This window comes from Ornithorhynchus anatinus, chromosome 18, assembly GCF_004115215.2.
Source record: "Ornithorhynchus anatinus isolate Pmale09 chromosome 18, mOrnAna1.pri.v4, whole genome shotgun sequence".
Lineage (NCBI taxonomy): Eukaryota > Metazoa > Chordata > Mammalia > Monotremata > Ornithorhynchidae > Ornithorhynchus > Ornithorhynchus anatinus.
Window position 1 is genome coordinate 21,555,889 of NC_041745.1, and position 17,723 is coordinate 21,573,611.

The window sequence follows — 17,723 nt, forward strand, 5'->3', positions numbered from 1 at the left end:
GCAAATACATGAGCTCATCACTATACATATTCAGTGATAGTTATTCTACTACCAATAATAATAATGATGATATTTGCTAAACACCTATACACACAATCAGGGTTAAGGTTTGACTACAGTTCCCCTCTTCGGGCCTGGGTCTGGCAAGGACCCTAAGGCCCATACTTAGCATCAAGCCTAGAGTGTATCCAATGAGCATCATGTAGGGGCATAAGGTGGGAGTGGGAAGGGTGAGGGGAGCACAGGCGAGACAGGCGATGAAAAGGGCAATGCCAGGAACTATCTAAGGACTGTCTGCCCCCAACCCTGTAGATTCAGACAGGAAAACCAGAAAGTAGGGTCCCACCACCCCACGCTCAATGCGGGTTGCGTGGGTTTCCTAAATCACCTGCCGAAGGCTCTCTAGCACAGAGTGAATCACACCTGAATGCTCGTTTAAGGTGTGAGTGGAGGATCCAGGCATTCCTCTCTGCCACCTTCGCTGTAGTTTGTGTGGTCAGGAGCACCTGGAACAGGCTATCCCACTTCGGCGTCGTAGGCGTGGTCCTCCGGTGGTGCAGGATCAACACGAAATTTCCGGGCACATAGGGGTGCAGGTGGCAGTGGGTTGGGGCTGGCTGGTGGAGGACTCTGGCCTTATGTAGCTGCTTCAGGCACTGCTGGAGAGTTCTGACATCATGGGTTAATTGATTCACCCCTCCCAGCAGGGAGGTGTTGTTACAGATTTTTGTCAGAGAAACGACTCTGATCTCGCAATTGCATGAGGGGGTTTCGTGACACTGGGGTAGAAATGAAAAGACTCAAGAAATAAATGAGCCGAGGGAGCAGGAAAGGGCGGAAAGTGGCTGCCGCCCGTTTTCCCCGGCAGGGTACAAGTGACAAACAGCCACGAGCCGTCCTGAACCCGGTACCTTTATTTGCAAGCATTTCTGCATTCCATTCGACCACAACTCTTCCAGTGCACACCCCAAATCCCACCCGATCCCCTGGCATTGCCCGGAACTCCACCCTCCATTCAGAACCAGTTCTTAGGAGTGGTCCTAATAAGGTAATGTAATTGACACATCGTTACCCAAATTTAACTAATTGATCTACCATAGGAAGGAGATTAAATGGCGATAGGATATTTAGCACAATATTGGAAGGCGATAGAATGGAGACAGGATGGTCAATTGCCTAGTATGATATGGGAAGGAGACAGAACAGAGACTGGATGGTAAATCATCCAGTACAATCGCCCCTTTGATCCTAGGTGTGCTAACCACCGCAGGATCACAGATCATTCTGATAATGGTGGCCAAAGTCCTCCTGAGTCTCACCAGATCGTCCATCCAGTCGAGGACCGTCTGAGACATAGAGCAGCAATTGGAGTGTGGGGTTGTTGCTTCTCCATGGCGTCAGTTCCATTGTCTGCAGGTCACTCCCCTGGAGAACCGTCCATGACCGCTGGCTTGACCATCTAAGTGTACTGCTTGGCAGTTGATCACGTCTCGCTGGAGGGTGTTCACTTCCTGCTGCAGGGAGACGAAGTACTTTGCCAGCGTTTCATCACCTTCCATGAGAGTGATAGACTGAACCGGACCTCCCCCGCGGGAGGGGGTGACCAAACAGTAACTTATATGGGGAGACCTTCAAGTCCCCTCGAGGACGGCAATGTAATCGTAACAGTGCAATGGGGAAGACCTGAGACCACTTTAAATGTGTCTCCATAACACAATTTCTCTAACATAGTTTTCAATTCCCAATTAGCCCTCTCAACTTTTCCTGAGCTCTGGGGATGGTAGGGAGTGTGCAGGCTCCTCTCAATACCTAAACAGCGATAGACCTCAGCCAAAATGGACTCGGTGAAATCAGAACCCTGATCCGAATCAATGATGGAAGGGGGCCCAAATCGCGGAATAAGTTCCCGTAACAACACCTTAGCAACGAAAGCAGCAGTTGCATGCCGGGCCAGGAAGGCCTCTAACCACCCTGTAGGGTGGTCAACGATGGTCAGAATGTAACGGTACCCTTCAGCTCTAGGGAGGGTCATGAAATAGATCTGGAGCCCCTCAAAGGGGTGGTAAACCCAGGCTCAGCCACCCTGGGGAAGGGCCCAAGGTCGGTTGGCATGAAAGTTCTGGCACATGGGACAGGCCGTTGTCACGCGCTTGGCCACAGGATGGATACCAGGAGCAAAACAGTGACGTAAAACTGTGGCAGCCAGGGCGTCTGCTCCATAGTGGGTATTCTGGTGAGTCTGTAGACAAACGACTCTAAGTGCACTTGCAGGAAGTATTGGACGGCCATCCAGAATCCAGAAAAACCCATTACACTCGACAACTTCGTATTTAGTAGGCCATTCAGATCACTCCTTCTCCGTTTTCAGAAAACCAGGCTGAGGCGCAGTGACCATGGGGTTGAGAGCCTCCAGAGGAGGGTCAGGAACATGTCGCGCAGCCCAGCGAGAGGCTTGGTCAGGTTTATGGTTTCCCAGACTAACCGACTCCTTTCCCCGGGTGTGCTCTCTCACATGGATAACAGCGAGAGCCGTGGGAAGTCTGATGGCAGCTAAAAGGCAGGCTACTCACTCACCATTCGCTTCTGGCTTTCCTCTGGAGGTCAGGAAACCTCGGCTCTGCCATAAGGCACTGGTCACATGGCAAATGCCAGAGCCGTACCTGCAATCCATGTAAATATTAGCGCGCGATCTCTTAGCCAGGTGAAAGGCCTGAATAAGAGCCTCGAGCTCAGCCGCATGAGCACTACACGAGGAAGGGAGAGATCCGGCCGATAAAACAGAATCGTCGGTGACCACCGCAGCCCCAGTGTGGCATTTGCCCTGGTCCATAAAAGACGAGCCATCAGTGAACAAATCCATCCACATCTGCCATCTCCAAAGAAGTATCCTGGAGATCAGAGTGGGCCACTACATGAATAGGGGTCACATAAGCATTAATGACCAGCAGGTCCTGTACAAAATGGTAAGTCAGGGGGTTCCCTGGCTTACCTACTGGCAACACTGGAGTATTACAGGGAGAACTGCACTCAACAAGGATTTTGTTTTCCAAAAAACTCAGAGATAATTGGGTCCAACCCTGCACGGCCCTCAGGTAACATAGGATATTGCCGGACACAGGGAGGAAATTTCTGGAGCCGGCTATTGATCTTAACCGGTTCAGTTCCCTGGAGGAAACCCAAGTCTGATGGGCCTAGCTTCAGAGGCTTGGTGGCAAAGTAAGCAAAATGGGGTCATCGGTTTCCACGGGGTCTTCAGCAATTACCATCAGGGAGCCTTGGCTCCTTGGTCTCAGCAAGTCCGATTTACCAAGGAGACTCCCATTAGTTAACATGATTCCCTCCTCCTCATATTTAAGCATGGCCTGAAGTTTACAATGGGGCTAGAAGGACGATATCTGCTGGGAGGGTGGAAGGGGCACCATAAACTGGCAGTAGTGGGGGAGGGGAGACTGGCAGAGGTGAATATAAGAAAGATCCGTGGGCTGGGCAGTCCTGGGGTTTCATCGGGACTGCCGAGGACTGACCAAAACTTAGGTTTATCAAGGGATGCTCAGCATCAAGAGAAGCAGCGTGGCACAGTGAAAAGAGCACGGGCTTTGGAGTCAGGGCTCGTGAGTTCGAATCCCAGCTCTGCCACTTGTCAGCTGTGTGACGGTGGGCAAGTCACTTAACTTCTCTGTGCCTCATTTCCCTCATCTGTAAAATAGGGATGAAGACTGTGAGCCCCACGTGGGACAACCTGATTCCCCTGTGTCTACCCCAGAGCTTAGAACAGTGCTCTGCACATAGTAAGCGCTTAACAAATACCAACATTATTATTATTATCTGCCTTCTCTGGAGTGTTCGCGTTAGTTTTAGTAAGGGGGTTTTTATCTTGGGTTTTCATGGGTGCCAGAAATCCCTCAGGCAATTTTGCTTAACCATACCACTTAACATATCTCATTGGGTCTTTAGATCAGAATTTCACGTACACTCTGCAGGGCTATGGGATCAAAAGTACCCCCTTCTGGCCAAAAATTGAGACCCTGCCGATCAGTTTATATTTGTCCAACAGTCATGGTACCATCTCAATTGCTTTTTCGTCATTACTTTTTTCTTTCTTTTTTTTCCAACGGAAGATGACCTTGATCCAGGATTGGAGAATTTTTTGAATACAGGAGCTCTCTCTAAACAGATGAGACCCCACCCTTCCCTTTACCGGGAAGCCCCTTTCCTTCAACCAGGAAAGAGACTCTGGGACATCTCCCAGAGCCCCTAGGATGTCTCCTAGGGTGATCCCCTTCTCCAAATCCAGAGAACTCCCTCTCTGTGGGAACCGCGCAGAGTCCCCTCTCTGTGAACAGAGAGAATCCTACCAGCTTACCCGCTCAACCCGCGGGTGCTCCAATTAGGCTAGAGAAATCTCAAGGAAGGGGTGTCCGAACCCTAAAAGCGGGCTTACAGTTTTCCTTTGAGCGCGCTTGGGCACCTGGTTCCCGGAGATTCTCAACCTGGTCTATCCAATCCTAAGCACAAGGTCCCGTTGTGGTTGCCAAAACTGTTACGGATTTTTGTCAGAGAAACGACTCTGATCTCGCAATCGCATGAGAGGGTTTCGTGACCTTGGTGTAGAAATGAACAGACTCAAGAGAGCTAGCTGAGAGAGCAGGAAAGGGTGGAAAGTGGCTGCCCCCCGTTTGCCCCAGTGGGGTACCAGTGACAAACAACCACGAGCCATCCCAAACCCGGTACCTTTATTTGCAAGCATTTCCACATTCCACTCGACTGCAACTCTTCCAGTGCACACCCCAAATCCCACCTGATCCCCTGGCGTTGCCCTGAACTCCACCCTCCATTCAGAACCAGTTCTTTGGAGTGGTTCTTCTAAGGTCATGTAATTGACACATCATTACCCAAATTTAACTGATCGATCTACCACAGGAAGGAGATTAAATGGCGATAGGATGTCTAGCACAAAATTGGAAGGTGATAGACTGGAGACAGGATGGTCAATTGCCTAGTACAATAAAGGAAGGAGACAGAACAGAGACAGGATGGTAAATTGTCCAGTACAGTGTAAACCGGCGAAAACTGTTTAGTGATAGGGGTGCGATGTCCAAAGAGCATCTCATATGGGGAGACCCCCCCAGATCCCTCTGAGACTGATTCCTGAGGGTGAACAGGACAATAGGAAGTGCCTCGGGCCATTTAAGGTGCTTCTCTCTGCATATTTTTCCCGATGTGGTTTTGATTTCCTGATTTGCCTGCTCTACCTGGCCGGAGCTGGCAGGACGATCGGGAGTGTGCGGCCACCTCTGAATCCCAAAGAACTTATATAACTCTGCTAAGTAGGTCTCAGGGAAGTGAAGTCCCCGGTCAGAGTCAATAGTCACAGGTAAGCCGTACCTGGGGGTGATGTGTCTGAACGATGCATTTCTAACAACCTTGACCGTGGCTTGTGAAGCGGGGAATGCCTCAACCCAGTGGGTCGACTTATCTACCATCACCAGAGCAAACGTACACTTTTGGTGGCCAGGAAGCTGGACAAAGTTGATATGTAATGTCTCAAAAGCCTGGTATACCAATGGATGCCCCCCTTTCTTTGGCTCAGTCCTGGCTTTAGAGTTATAGGCCTGAGAGGTCTTGCAGCTACTGGCAACTCTTATGGCTACAGAATAAATTCCGGACACTACCCATGCCCGCAAAACAGAATCCACCGCCCCCTGGACCCCAAAGTAATATTTTGAGTGTGACTGGATGCATACAGTCCGGTAGAGGGCTTTAGGAAGGAAAGTCTTTTCCGAGGGGGAGACCCATAACCCCTGTCTCTCCTCCACCTCATAATTATCTCTCCACTCCTGTACTTGCAGGGGGTCACAAATAGGGAGCGAGGCCTCTAATGCCGGTTGTACAAGCAAGGGCTTCGCTGGGGAACCGAAGGGCAGCCTGCCTGGCCACATAATCCTCTCTAGTGTGGCCTCTGGAAATGGGATCCTTGCGCCCGGTGTGGGCCAGTCAATGCATGACCGCAATCTGGCTCGGCAGGTGATTCGCGTCCAGGAGTTGTCAGATGGGATTGGCATTAGTAATTCTGCCTCCAGAGGCAGTGAGGAATCCCCTCTATTTCCAGAGGGCTCCTGTGGCTTGGCGTACTCCAAACACATACCTGGAGTCAGTATAAATGCTGACCCTGGGCCAGGGTGCTGGCTTGAATGAAGGCACGCAATTCTGTCACTTGAGCGCTGCCCTGGCTCAGGGGAGCGGCCCACAAGGTATCATTCAAAGTGACAACTTTGCTGCTCCTGTGTGTCGGCGTCCCTTAAGTGTGAAGGAAGAGCCTTCTGTGAACAGAGTCAAGTCAGGGTTCTCGAAGGGGAGGTTGGACAAATCTGATCTGGGTCTCTCAACCAGGTCTAAGACCCGGTTACCGTTGTGAAAGTCACTCTCTCCTCCTCTCCTCCAGAAGTAGGGTCGCGGGATTCAGCACACTGCACCTCTGAAGGGTGATGTTCTCTGCTGCCAATAGTTCTATTTTGTAACGCCAGTCTCTGGTGGGAGAAGGCCCGTGTGCTGCTACGCAAGAGGAGGGCCTCCACCTCATGGGGGGCCAGGGCAATTAGCTGGTGGCCCAGAACCAAATCCTTGGACTTTTCTAGGAGGAGGGCAGTCACAGCCACAGCCAGAGGCATCCAGGCACTCCTCTTGCTACAGGGTCCAATTGTGTGGAGTAATAAGCCACAGGTCTCTTTCAGGGCTCAAACTGCTGAGCCAAGACCCTGGAAGCCACTCCTCCCCGTTCATGGATAAACAGGAAAAATCCTTCTTGTAGTCAGGACCCCTAGGACGGGCACTGAGAGAAAAGCAGTTTGTAACATCTCAGCTGTCGGCTGGAGGGACTCGGATTCTTCTTTCCAGAAGCTTTGCAACTTCTCCGAAGGCCGGTATCCAGGCTCTGCAGTATCTGGCCATTCCCAGTAGAGCTTTCACCTGCCTCTTTGTAACAGGCACAGTAAGGTTCCGGAGGGCTTCTACTTGAGTTGGAGCCACTCTCCGATACTCGGCCCCAAGTAAGTACCCAAGATTACTTCAGTGAGGCAATACTGGAGCTTCTTCGGGGAGACTTGATGGCCCCTCTCTGCCAGTCCATGTAACAAGGCTAGAGTATCTGTTTCACAATCCGGTTTGGAAAGGGAAGCAAGAAGCAAGTCATCAATGTACTGAACCAGCCAGGAAAACAATAGTTTCAAGGTCCTACTTTAGGATCTGGGAGAACAAAGGAGGGCTCTCAACAGAACCCTGGGGAAGTCTTGGCCAGGTCAGCTCTTTCTGCTTCCACGTAAAGGCGAAGAGGTATTGGGACCGAGGGTGAGCTGGGGTACTAAAGAACGCGGCACACAGGCCTATCACAGTGAAATACTGAGCTTCTGCCAGGCTGGAAGTCACAGTGGTTGCTGGGTTGGGGACTATCGCATGTCTTGGGATCACATACTGGTTAATTACTCTGAGATCCTGTGCAAATCTGTAGACAGGCTTCCCATCATTATCTGTTTTGGGTTTTTGGGTTTTCTTACTGGTAGGATCGGCATATTACATGGGGATGGGCCAGGGATTACAATACCAGTTTACCGGTAAGCTTCTATTAAGGGCTAGATACCCTGTTCCACTTCGTGGCTAAGGGGATATTGGGGTCTGGCTGGTAGATTCCATCTTTTACCTGGATCTCCACCGGGGTAGCTCCTTTAAGGAGTCCAATGTCAGGAGTACCTCATCCCACTAGAGAGTCCGGCAACTGAGCCAACTGAGGAGGAATGTTATCCTCTGGGGTCTGAAGCAGCATTGTGAGTGCAGACCGATGATCAACGGGCACTTCCAGGGTTAGTCCCCCCGCGCCCCCAGAGTCACACCTTATAGTGGCCGTCAGCTTACACAACAGGTCCTTCCCAGCAGATTGGTGGGGGACTGATCTACAAGCAGAAAGGAGTGTTCTACAGTCACCAGACCTAGTGTCACAGGTGTCGATTTGAGTCTCACTGCACACAGAGGTTGGCCACCCACCCCTATTACTGTTTCCCGACCATCTCCAGGCAGACGCCCAGGGTTTATATTCAAGAGCGATTTAGTAGCACCCGTATCAAGCAGACACTTCTATATTTCCATCCCAGTTTTCAGATTGACATAAGTTTCTCGGGTACCAGAGGAAGGGGCATTTGTAGCATAACCAAACTGTCAGTCGCTTCCTCTACTTCCTCCCCTTTTTCCTCGATCCCTTCATCGCATCAGCTGATCTGGGGGTGTTCAGAAAACGGTCTAGGTGAACCCGGGGGCCATTGCTAGCCATCCTGCTGGTCTCTGATATTGTCCCAGTTCTGTTTCCAGAGCTGACAATTTTTCTTGAGGTGACCAGCCTGATGGCACCAGTAACAGACCACTGGGTCTGAGCGCTGGTTGCCCCCTCCCCGTCTGGGCATTCTCTGTTGTCTCCCCACATTTCAGGCCCATTTGCCCTTCTGAATGCATCCACTTCTATTTACTCCCCCTAACACTGCCGCCAGCAGCCGCAATTCCTTCACCTGCTTTTCTCTTTCTCCTTTTTCCTCCTTCTTTCATACACATGCATTTCTTCCAGCCATTGTCTCTTCTTTCTCCTTTTTCCTCCTTCTTCCTTCCTACACATACAATTCCTCCAACCACTGTCTCTTCTCTTTCTCCTTTTCCCTCTCCTTCATATACGTAAGTAGCCATCCCTCTGATGTCCATCAAAGCTTTCCCATTCCACCCTGGACAGTAACAGTGGAAATGTTCCTTTATGTCAGAGGCAGATTGGTTTACCAACGCCTGATACTACTGACCTTAGGTCCCTAGGGTTATCTGGGTCCAGCCGAACATGCTGGCAAGCCCCGTCACACAGGCAGGTAAAAAAATGCATGTGAGATTTCCTCAGGACCTTGTTGTGTCAAATGGAATTTGCCGTCATCTCCGGGTTTCTCTCCCGCCCTTTCCGTACCATGGATTAAAACTTGGCAAGCTCATAATAATAATGATGGTACTGGTTAAGCGCTTACTATGTGCAAAGCACTGTTCTAAGCGCTGAGGGTGGATACAAGGTGATCAGGTTGTCCCATGTGGGGCTCACAGTCTTAACCCCCATTTTACAGATGAGGGAACTGAGGCACAGAGAAGTTAAGTGATTTGCCCCAAGTCACACAGCTGACAAGTGGCCTAGCCGGGATTAGAACCCACAACCTCTGACTCCCAAACCCATGCTCTTTCCACTGAGCCACGCTGCTTCCCAATGCATCGTACTCATTTATCCTAATCAGCCTGGTACTCCAGATTCCACTGGCGGTCAACCTCGGGCCACACCCTGAGAGCCCCAGTGGCCTTTACTCCTGTCTCACTGCCTCTATTTTTATTTTCTCATCCCTGGTGAGGAGAACTACCATACATATCACCCCAAATCGGGTTATGGCCCCTGATGATTGCTCAAAATCATTTGACCACAGTAGTGGGGTCCTGGGTAAAAGGTGGCGCATCTTTCGTCCATATGACCAAATCTTGGGACCCCTCCAGGGACTATACTGCTGTTAACTAAGCAGGACAGGCTGGTTCAGCTGACCTGCCGGGGGATTTTGAATGGGTTGTTGCAAAATAAGGTAGAGATTAGCCGGAGTAGTAGGAACAGGGAGCCGGCGTAGGTTGCACATAAGGTGAGGGAAGGGTTTTTTTTTTTTTTGGCTCCTACCGCAGAGATTTCTTTATTTACAGGGAATGTCCCTGTGGGACGGCTATGATCTGAGAGGGCAGCCCAACGATATTGATAATCCATCTGCCCAGGTGGTGCTAAATTGACTAGTCGCAAGCGCAAGGCCTTTAATTTACAATAATCAAACGCAAACCATGTAGGCCAGATCTGAGTACCATCATCTCTCAGATATCTTTCCCATTTGTGACATAAATCCACTGCTCGGCCTTTTGCTGTGGTTGAATGGATTGGGAGTTTCCCGGACAACCAAACTTTCAGAAGGCTTTTCAGTGGAGTTCCTGCAGGGACCTTACTCCCTGCACTCCCCATGGTCCCACACACGCACAAGCATACACACACACAAAGAACCAGTTCAAAATCCCTGGACAATGTCAGCTGTCACAGCTCTTCGTTCACTCGGACCATGACCCCTGCACAGTCAATAACTCACCTTCTCCGGTACTGCCCTTATCTCATCTGGGTCTGACCTCCGCTCAGTCTGAGGCTTTCCTGGCCTTCTCGTGCCAGTTCGAGTTTCTCCTTAAGGCTGGGAATGTGACGGTTCCTGACTGCCACTGACCGTCGGTGTCCTCCAGGTCCAACTACCCGGAGACCCTGGGGTGAACTCACCACATTGCCAGCATGGGTCATCCGAGGTAGTTGGATCGCTCCGGACACCATGGTTGGGGGCTGTCCCTTCGTGGTCACCAAATTTTTGGAAAATATTCCAAGTAACCAGTCAGGTTAGGCCAGCCTTTTCTTAATTTTGTTGCAACTGAAGGTCAGTGGCTGTTTGGTAGCCAAAGACCTGAGGATGAGTCCATCCTGATATTTCCCGCTGGTCTTCCTTCCCTGGGTGACACAGCACCAAGTCCCTCCCTCTAGTCCGACCCCTCCCCTCAACTCCCATTCGTCCGTGGGTCAGATTGGCCTATCACGTGCCACTCCACCCCATTTGTCGTTGTCTTCATTAGCCTCTCATTATATGCTGAGCTCCTTCGTTATCGGCTTTGGGTCGTCCAGCAGACACTCTGTGGCCGAAGAAGTCTTTGGCAAGAAGTGTTCGGCAAAGGTAGATGTTGGGTTTCAAGGCTAAGGGTTTATGGCCAGGAATTCACTATCGACAGGATTGCTGATAATTTGGGGTCTCAAGGCTGCGGGTGGCAGTCAGGAATTGGCTGTTGTCAGGGTTGCTGAAATATTTGGGATTTTAGGATTGCCTTGGTGGTCAGTAATTGGTTGTTGCTAAGGGTGCTGATAAGGTGGATCCTGGCCTTATCAGTCACTGTTTTCCTAAATGAGACTCAACACAATGTATATGCATACATATTCAGTGACAGTCACTCAAATACATGAGCTATTCACTATACATAGTCAGTGATACTAATTCTACTACCAGTAATAATAATCATATTTGCTAAACACATGTACACATGATCGGGGTTAAAGGTTGACTACAAGACACAAATGGAAAAATTCACATCTGGGGGTTTGTGGCATGAAGCCAGTCCCTTCTTTGGCTGGCATCTGTGTTTTCACTGCTTTTCCTGGCACGGGGGACATGAAGACCCAAAAGGGAAGACTGGAAAATTCATATCTGGGGTTTGTGGCATAAAGCCAGCACCCTCTTTGGCCAGGGCACATGTCATTATTGTTCATACCAGGGCTGGGTCATGGAGACCCAAATGGGAAGACTCAAATATAGGGTTTGGGGCATGAAGCCGGTTGCCCCTTTTGCCAGCATCCATATTTGTCATTACTCTGACCAGCGCTTGGGCCATGAAGACCTAAATGGGAAAATTTAAATCTGGTGTTTGTGGCATGAAGGCAGTATCCTTTGACTGGAACTCATATTTTTAGTGTTCCTTGTTATACCCGGGCCATAAAGACCCAAATGGGAAGGCTCAAATCTGGGGTTTGGCCAGGAAGCCAACCCCCTTTTCCCAGCATTCATACCTTTTGCACTCTTCCAGAGCTGGGGCATGAAGAAGACCCAAAGGGGGAAAACAAATCTGAGATCTGTGGCATGAAGCCAGCTCTCCCTTTTTCCAGCACCCAGATTTTAATTGTTCTTCCAGGCAACAGGCCACAAAGACCCAAATGGGAAGACTGCTCTGGGGTTTGTGGCATAAAGTCAGCCCCTTTTTCTCAGTCACTGGGCCTGATGACCAGTGAGGTGTGGGGGGTGCACAGTGGCACACAGGCACAATGTTTCTTGCGGTGGCTCTGCTTAAGGGGGTGCTCAGAGTGTCAGACAGACAGGACATCACAGCAGCCCTGTCCCCGGGGGGCTCAGAGTGTCACACAGGCCCATCGTCAGTGGCGTCGGCCCCGGCCCTCAGGGCATGGGAGGGGGTCACAGTGTCACATGGGCACAGAATCACAGCGGCCTACCCCTAACCCAGCTCACAATGTTATATGTTCATTCATTCGTTCGTATTTATTGGGCGCTTACTGTGTGCAGAGCACTGTACTAAGCACTTAGCAGAGTACAATAGAATAATCAGTAGATGCATTCCCTACCCACTGTGAGTTTACCGCCTAGAGAAAAGCTGACAGTGCCAATGCCAGACAGGTCTAACCACCTAGAAGCCCTGCCCCAGACAGGGGCTCATCGAGTCAGAGAAGCACATCACCACTGCAGCCCTGCTCCCAGGGGACTCAGACAGGCCGATTGTCAGTCACAGCAGCCCTGCCTCTTGGTGAGGTATTGGGGAGTGTGCCGGGCGGGACTGGAGCCCACGTTGACTGCCCGTCCCCTGTATATCGATAATAATGGAATACTGAAGATACAGGTGGATAAGTCCAGATCGATAGTTTATTTAGAGTAGAACGTGGTGGGGGCTTACCCACAGAACAGTCCGTGGTGGCCGGCGGACTTGGAGAGATCACCCTGCACCCTCCTCCTGCATGCGCTGCCTTATATCCCCTCCGATGTGCCAAGAACAGAGGAGGTCCTGAAGGGGTGGAGGGGAGGGAGATATTGGCCACCTGACTCCAGATATCTCTGGGGCCCCAAGATTCGCGAGGCGCTATTTCCTTGGCGGTCGTTCACCATACGGTCTTGTTGCCGGCGTAGGGCCTCCTTCCTCCGGCAGGTCCATCTACTTCCTACCTGGGGTTGGCACTATGCGGAGCTGTGTAATTAATGAGGCAGGATGGAGCGGGGGTCAGCTTTGACTGTGCTAGCCCAAATGTTTCCCTTGGAGTCTGACCATATGGGGGTTGGGGGGAGTAGTAGGCTCACAGGATCAGACAGGCACAACATTGCTGGGGGGCTCACGGTGTCAGAGAGACGTGTGGGCCTGAGGCATAAAGTTAGCTCTCTTTTGCTGACTAGTATTTTTAGGGTGCTTCCTGGCTCCCGGGCCGGGAAGATCCAAATGGATATCATCAAATCTTGGGTATACGGCATGGAGGTAGTCCTGCCTTTTCCAACACTCATGTTACTATCATTTGTCCTGGTGCCTGGGCCACAAAGATACAAATGGCAAGACTCAAATCTGGAGTTCATGGCACAGAGCCACTACCCCCTTTTGTTGGCACCCAGATTTTAAAATTCTTAGCCCTGGTCCCCAGGCCATAAAGACCCAAATGGCAAGACTCAAATCTGGGGTTCACGGCAGGAAGCCATTCTCCCCTTTTGATGGTCCCCCTATCTTTATTTTTATTCCCAGTGCCTGGGCCTTGAAGACCCAAATGGGAAGATTCAAGTCTGGGGACCATAGCATGAAGTCAGTACCCCTTTTGCCAGCACCCATGTCATTTTGTTCTCTCCACTGCCCGGGCCATGAAGACCCAAAGGGGAAGACTCAAATCTGGGGTTCGTGGCATGAAACCACTCCCCCTTTTTGCCATCACCAAAATTTTTCCATTATTTTCCTTGGTGCCCAGGCCACGAAAACCCAAATTGGAAGACTCAAATCTGGAGTTTGTAGCAAGAAGCCAGTCTCCCCTTTTGCCGGCATCCCTATCTTTATTTTTGTTCCCAGTGCCTGGACCGTCATCACCCAAATGGGAAGATTCAAATTTGGGGTTCTTCGCTTGAAGCCAGTCTCCCCTTTTGCCGGCATCTGTATTTTCATTGTTCTTTCCCAACCCTGGGCCATGAAGACTCAAATGGGAAGACACAAATCTGGGGGGTTGGGCATGAAGCCACTGCCCCCTTTGTCAGCACCCATATTTTGCATTACTGTCCCTGGCACCCAGGCCATAAAGACCCAAATGGGAACATTGAAATCTGGGGTTCTTGGCATGAAGCCAGGACCCCCTTTTCCTGGAACTCAGATTTTTCATTGTTCCTCCTGGCACCTGGCCCATGAAGACCCCAATGGGACCATTGAAATCTGGGGTTCGTGGTATGAAGCCTTTCCTCCCTTGAGTCCATAGCCACATTTTCATTGTTCATCCCAGCTGGCGCCTGGGCCATGAAGACCCAAAATGGGAAGACTTAAATGAGGGGTTTGGGACATGAAGCCAGTCCCCATTTCCAAGGCCACCCATGATGCTGTTCTTCCCGGGACCTGGGCTAGGAAGACCCAAATCTGAGGTTCATGACATCAAACCAACCCCCTTTTCCATCATCCAGATTTCTGTTTGTTCTTCCCAGTGCTTGGGACAACAAGATCCAAATAGAAAAACTAATCTGGGGTTTGTGGCATAAGTCCAGCCCCCTTTTGCCACCCCCCATGTTTTTTATCATTCTTCCTGCCCCGAGGCCTTAAAGACTTCCAGTCTTACACAGGTACACCATTGCTTTGGCCCTGCCCTCGACGGCTCATGGCGTCACACGGGTACAATGGCACGGTGGCTCTGCCCTGGATGGGCTCATGGTTGTGACACTGACAGAACATTTTTGTGGCCCTGCCCTCAAGGGGCTCCCAGCATCACCCAACCACAACGTTATGGCACCTCTGGCCTGGATGGGCTCATGGCTTCAGAACGCTCCATGGTGGTGGCACCCTTGCCCTCAGTACCAGCATGTGGGGAGAGGGCCGACAGACTCCGATTATGGCCGGCCACCCTGCCCTCAGAGACACCGCCCTCAGGGGCTTCACCTTGTCCGACACATCCCAGGTTGGGATGGTCCATCCTTGAGGGGGCTCACTGTGTGCGATGGAGAGCCCAGAACACTAGAGTGAGCATAATTTTACATTAAGAACATTTAATTAGTGCAGTTGTGTGCTAAACCTTTGGGAGGATTCAGCACTAACAATGCACACCGTCACTGCACTTCAGGAGTTTACAAATACCCTGCACACAGTAAGTGTGCGATAAATACCATGGATTCATTGTATTATACTCTCCCACATGCTTAGTTCAGTGCCCTGTACTTATCAAGTGCTCAGTAAAGACCACTGACTGATCTGAAGGGACACAAATGTTATTTTTTTTTACAGCATTTAAGTGCTTACTATTTGCCAGGGCCTGTGCGGGGTGCTGGATAGGCGCAATTTATGAGTTTGGACACAATCTCTGTCACACATGGGGCTCACAGTGTTAATCCCAGTTTTACAGGTGACAGAAGAGAGGCGGAGAGCAGTGGAGGGCCTGACACAAGGTGACACGGTAAACACATGGCAAAGCCGGGATTAGAACCCTGGCCAGGTTTTATCCACTTGACCACACTGCTTCTCTGTTGTCTGTCATTCTTTCCAACTGGTTGGAAGAGAAAAAAGTAAAAACAGAGATAGAGCAGGAAGCAGCTCCCCACCCCCACTCCTAACGCCCCACCCCTCTCCTCGAGGAAACAACACAGCCTCTGCCCACATGGACAGGATCCTCGTCCACAACCTTGCAGGCTTGGGACCCCGAGCCCGGCATTACAGCCACGACAGGGGCAGCCCCTCTCCGCCCTTGACTGGTACATACTGGGCATCGGGTACCACTTGGAGCTCTGAGTTCTTTGTTTATGGTTCCTGTTAAATAATAATAATAATAATAATGGCATTTGTTAAGCCCTTACTATGTGCCAAGCACTATTTTAAACTCTGGAAGGGATACAAGGAAGTCTAGGTTGTCCCAGGTGGCATTCACAGTCTTAATCCCCACTTTCCAGATAAGGTCACTGAGGCACAGAGAAGTTGAGTGAATCACCCATAGTCACACAGCTGACAAGCGGCAGAGCCGGGATTAGAATCCATGACCTCTGACTCCCAAGTCTGTGATCTTTCCACTGAGCCATGCTGCTTCTCATGGTAATTGTTTCCTGTGAGTCAGGCACTCTATTGAGCATAAGGATAGATGCAAGCTAATTGGACTGTGTCCAACCTGATTACCTCGTAACTACCCCAGGGTTTAGAACAGTGCTTGACACATACTATCATTATTAGATCATGCCCCACCTGGGACTCCCCTTCATAATCCCCACTTTAGAGATGAGGTCGTTGAGTCACAGAGAGGTGAAGTGACTCACCCAAGGTCACACAGAAGCCAAGTGGCAGGCTTGGGGATTAGAATGCAGATCCTTCTAACTCCCAGGCCCGCGCTCTATCCAGTAGGTCATGCCGCTTCTCCTGGATGGATAGGGCAGCATCCCAGCCCTCTTACTAGCGGGAGTGGGGCTGACAGACAACATCCAAACACATAGAGGTGTAGACAGACAGATGGTGAACATACGCTCCCTGACACTCAGCCCACGTACCCCATGGGTCCCCAGTCATTTCTGAAATCTTGGAATCGACCCCTCTCCCATCCCCTTCTCTGTCCCACCAGCCCAGCCCTAATAACTGCCCCACACCTTCATCATTCTTGATACAATAAGCAAGAGCAATCCCAGTTCCACACCCACCCTGAAAAAAAGGGGGGGGGGGATAGCCAGACAGCCAGAGGACCTCTCTTTACCTGGACACACAGTGGGCCACTCTCTGTCTGCTATCTTCTTGTAAACTGAGCTGGGCCTGGCTCAGGAGCCTTATTAAAGGGCAGGGAAGGGGCCATAAAAGGTCACTGCTGCCTCACCTCAATTAGAAGCACCTGGGTTGCTTCGGGTGGAGACTACGTCCAACCTGTAAGCAGCCCAGAATTTAGCACAGTGCTGGGCACATAATAAGTGCTTAACAAATACCACGGGGACTGTGTCTGACCAATTTGCCTGTATCCAGGCTTGGGAGTCAGAGGTCGTGGGTTCTAATCCTGACTCTGCCACTTATCAGCTTTGTGACTCTGGACAAGTCACTCAACTTCTCGGTGCCTCAGTGACCTCATCTGTAAAATGGGGATTAAGACTGAGACTCACGTGAGACAACCCGATTATCCTGTAACTACCCAGCACTTAGAACAGTGCTCAGCACATAGTAAGCGCTTAACAGATACCAACATTATTATTAGTACAGTGCTTGGCACATAGTAAGTGCTTAACAAATATAATAATAATAATAATGTTGGTATTTGTTAAGCGCTTACTATGTGCCGAGCACTGTTCTAAGCGCTGGGTAGACACAGGGGAATCGGGTTGTCCCACGTGGGGCTCACAGTCTTAATCCCCATTTTACAGATGAGGTAACTGAGGCACCGAGAAGTGAAGTGACTTGCCCATAGTCACACAGCTGACAAGTGGCCGAGCCGGGATTTGAACCCGTGACCTCTGACTCCAAAGCCCGTGATCTTTCCACTGAGCCACGCTGCTTCTCTCTACTACGAGAACTACGAGAAAATACTACGGGGACTGTGTCCAAACCAATTTCCTTGTATCTGGGCTTGGGAGTCAGAGGTTGTGAGTTCTAATCCAGGCTCTGCCACTAATCAGCTGTGTGACTTTGGGCAAGTGACTTCTTCTCTGGGCTTCGGCGATCTTGTCTGTAAAATGGAGATTGAGACAGTGAGCCCCACGAGGGACAACCCGATTACCTTGTATCTACCCCAGAGCTTAGAACAGTGCTCAGCACATAGTAAGTGCTTCACAAAGACCATCGTTATTCATAATTATTATTATCCATCTCAGTGCTCAGTATGGTGCCTGGCACATAGTAAATGCTTAACAAATACTATTATGAATACTACT

At 50.4% G+C, this 17,723-nt stretch overlaps 1 long non-coding RNA gene across 2 annotated transcripts; it reads right to left on the reverse strand.

Annotated features, from left to right (window-relative positions):
• Positions 1 to 278: 278 nt before the first annotated feature.
• On the reverse strand, positions 279 to 16,613 carry LOC114805434. Of its 2 annotated transcripts, none has more exons than XR_005661047.1 (3): positions 16,565 to 16,613; positions 1,320 to 1,514; positions 279 to 669 (listed from the first exon to the last, which is right to left on the reverse strand). It is a non-coding gene; the product is annotated as an uncharacterized LOC114805434 (long non-coding RNA). The 2 variants fall into 2 exon arrangements; XR_005661046.1 differs by lacking the exon at positions 16,565 to 16,613 and adding an exon at positions 2,575 to 2,663.
• Between the last annotated feature and the right edge of the window lie 1,110 nt (positions 16,614 to 17,723).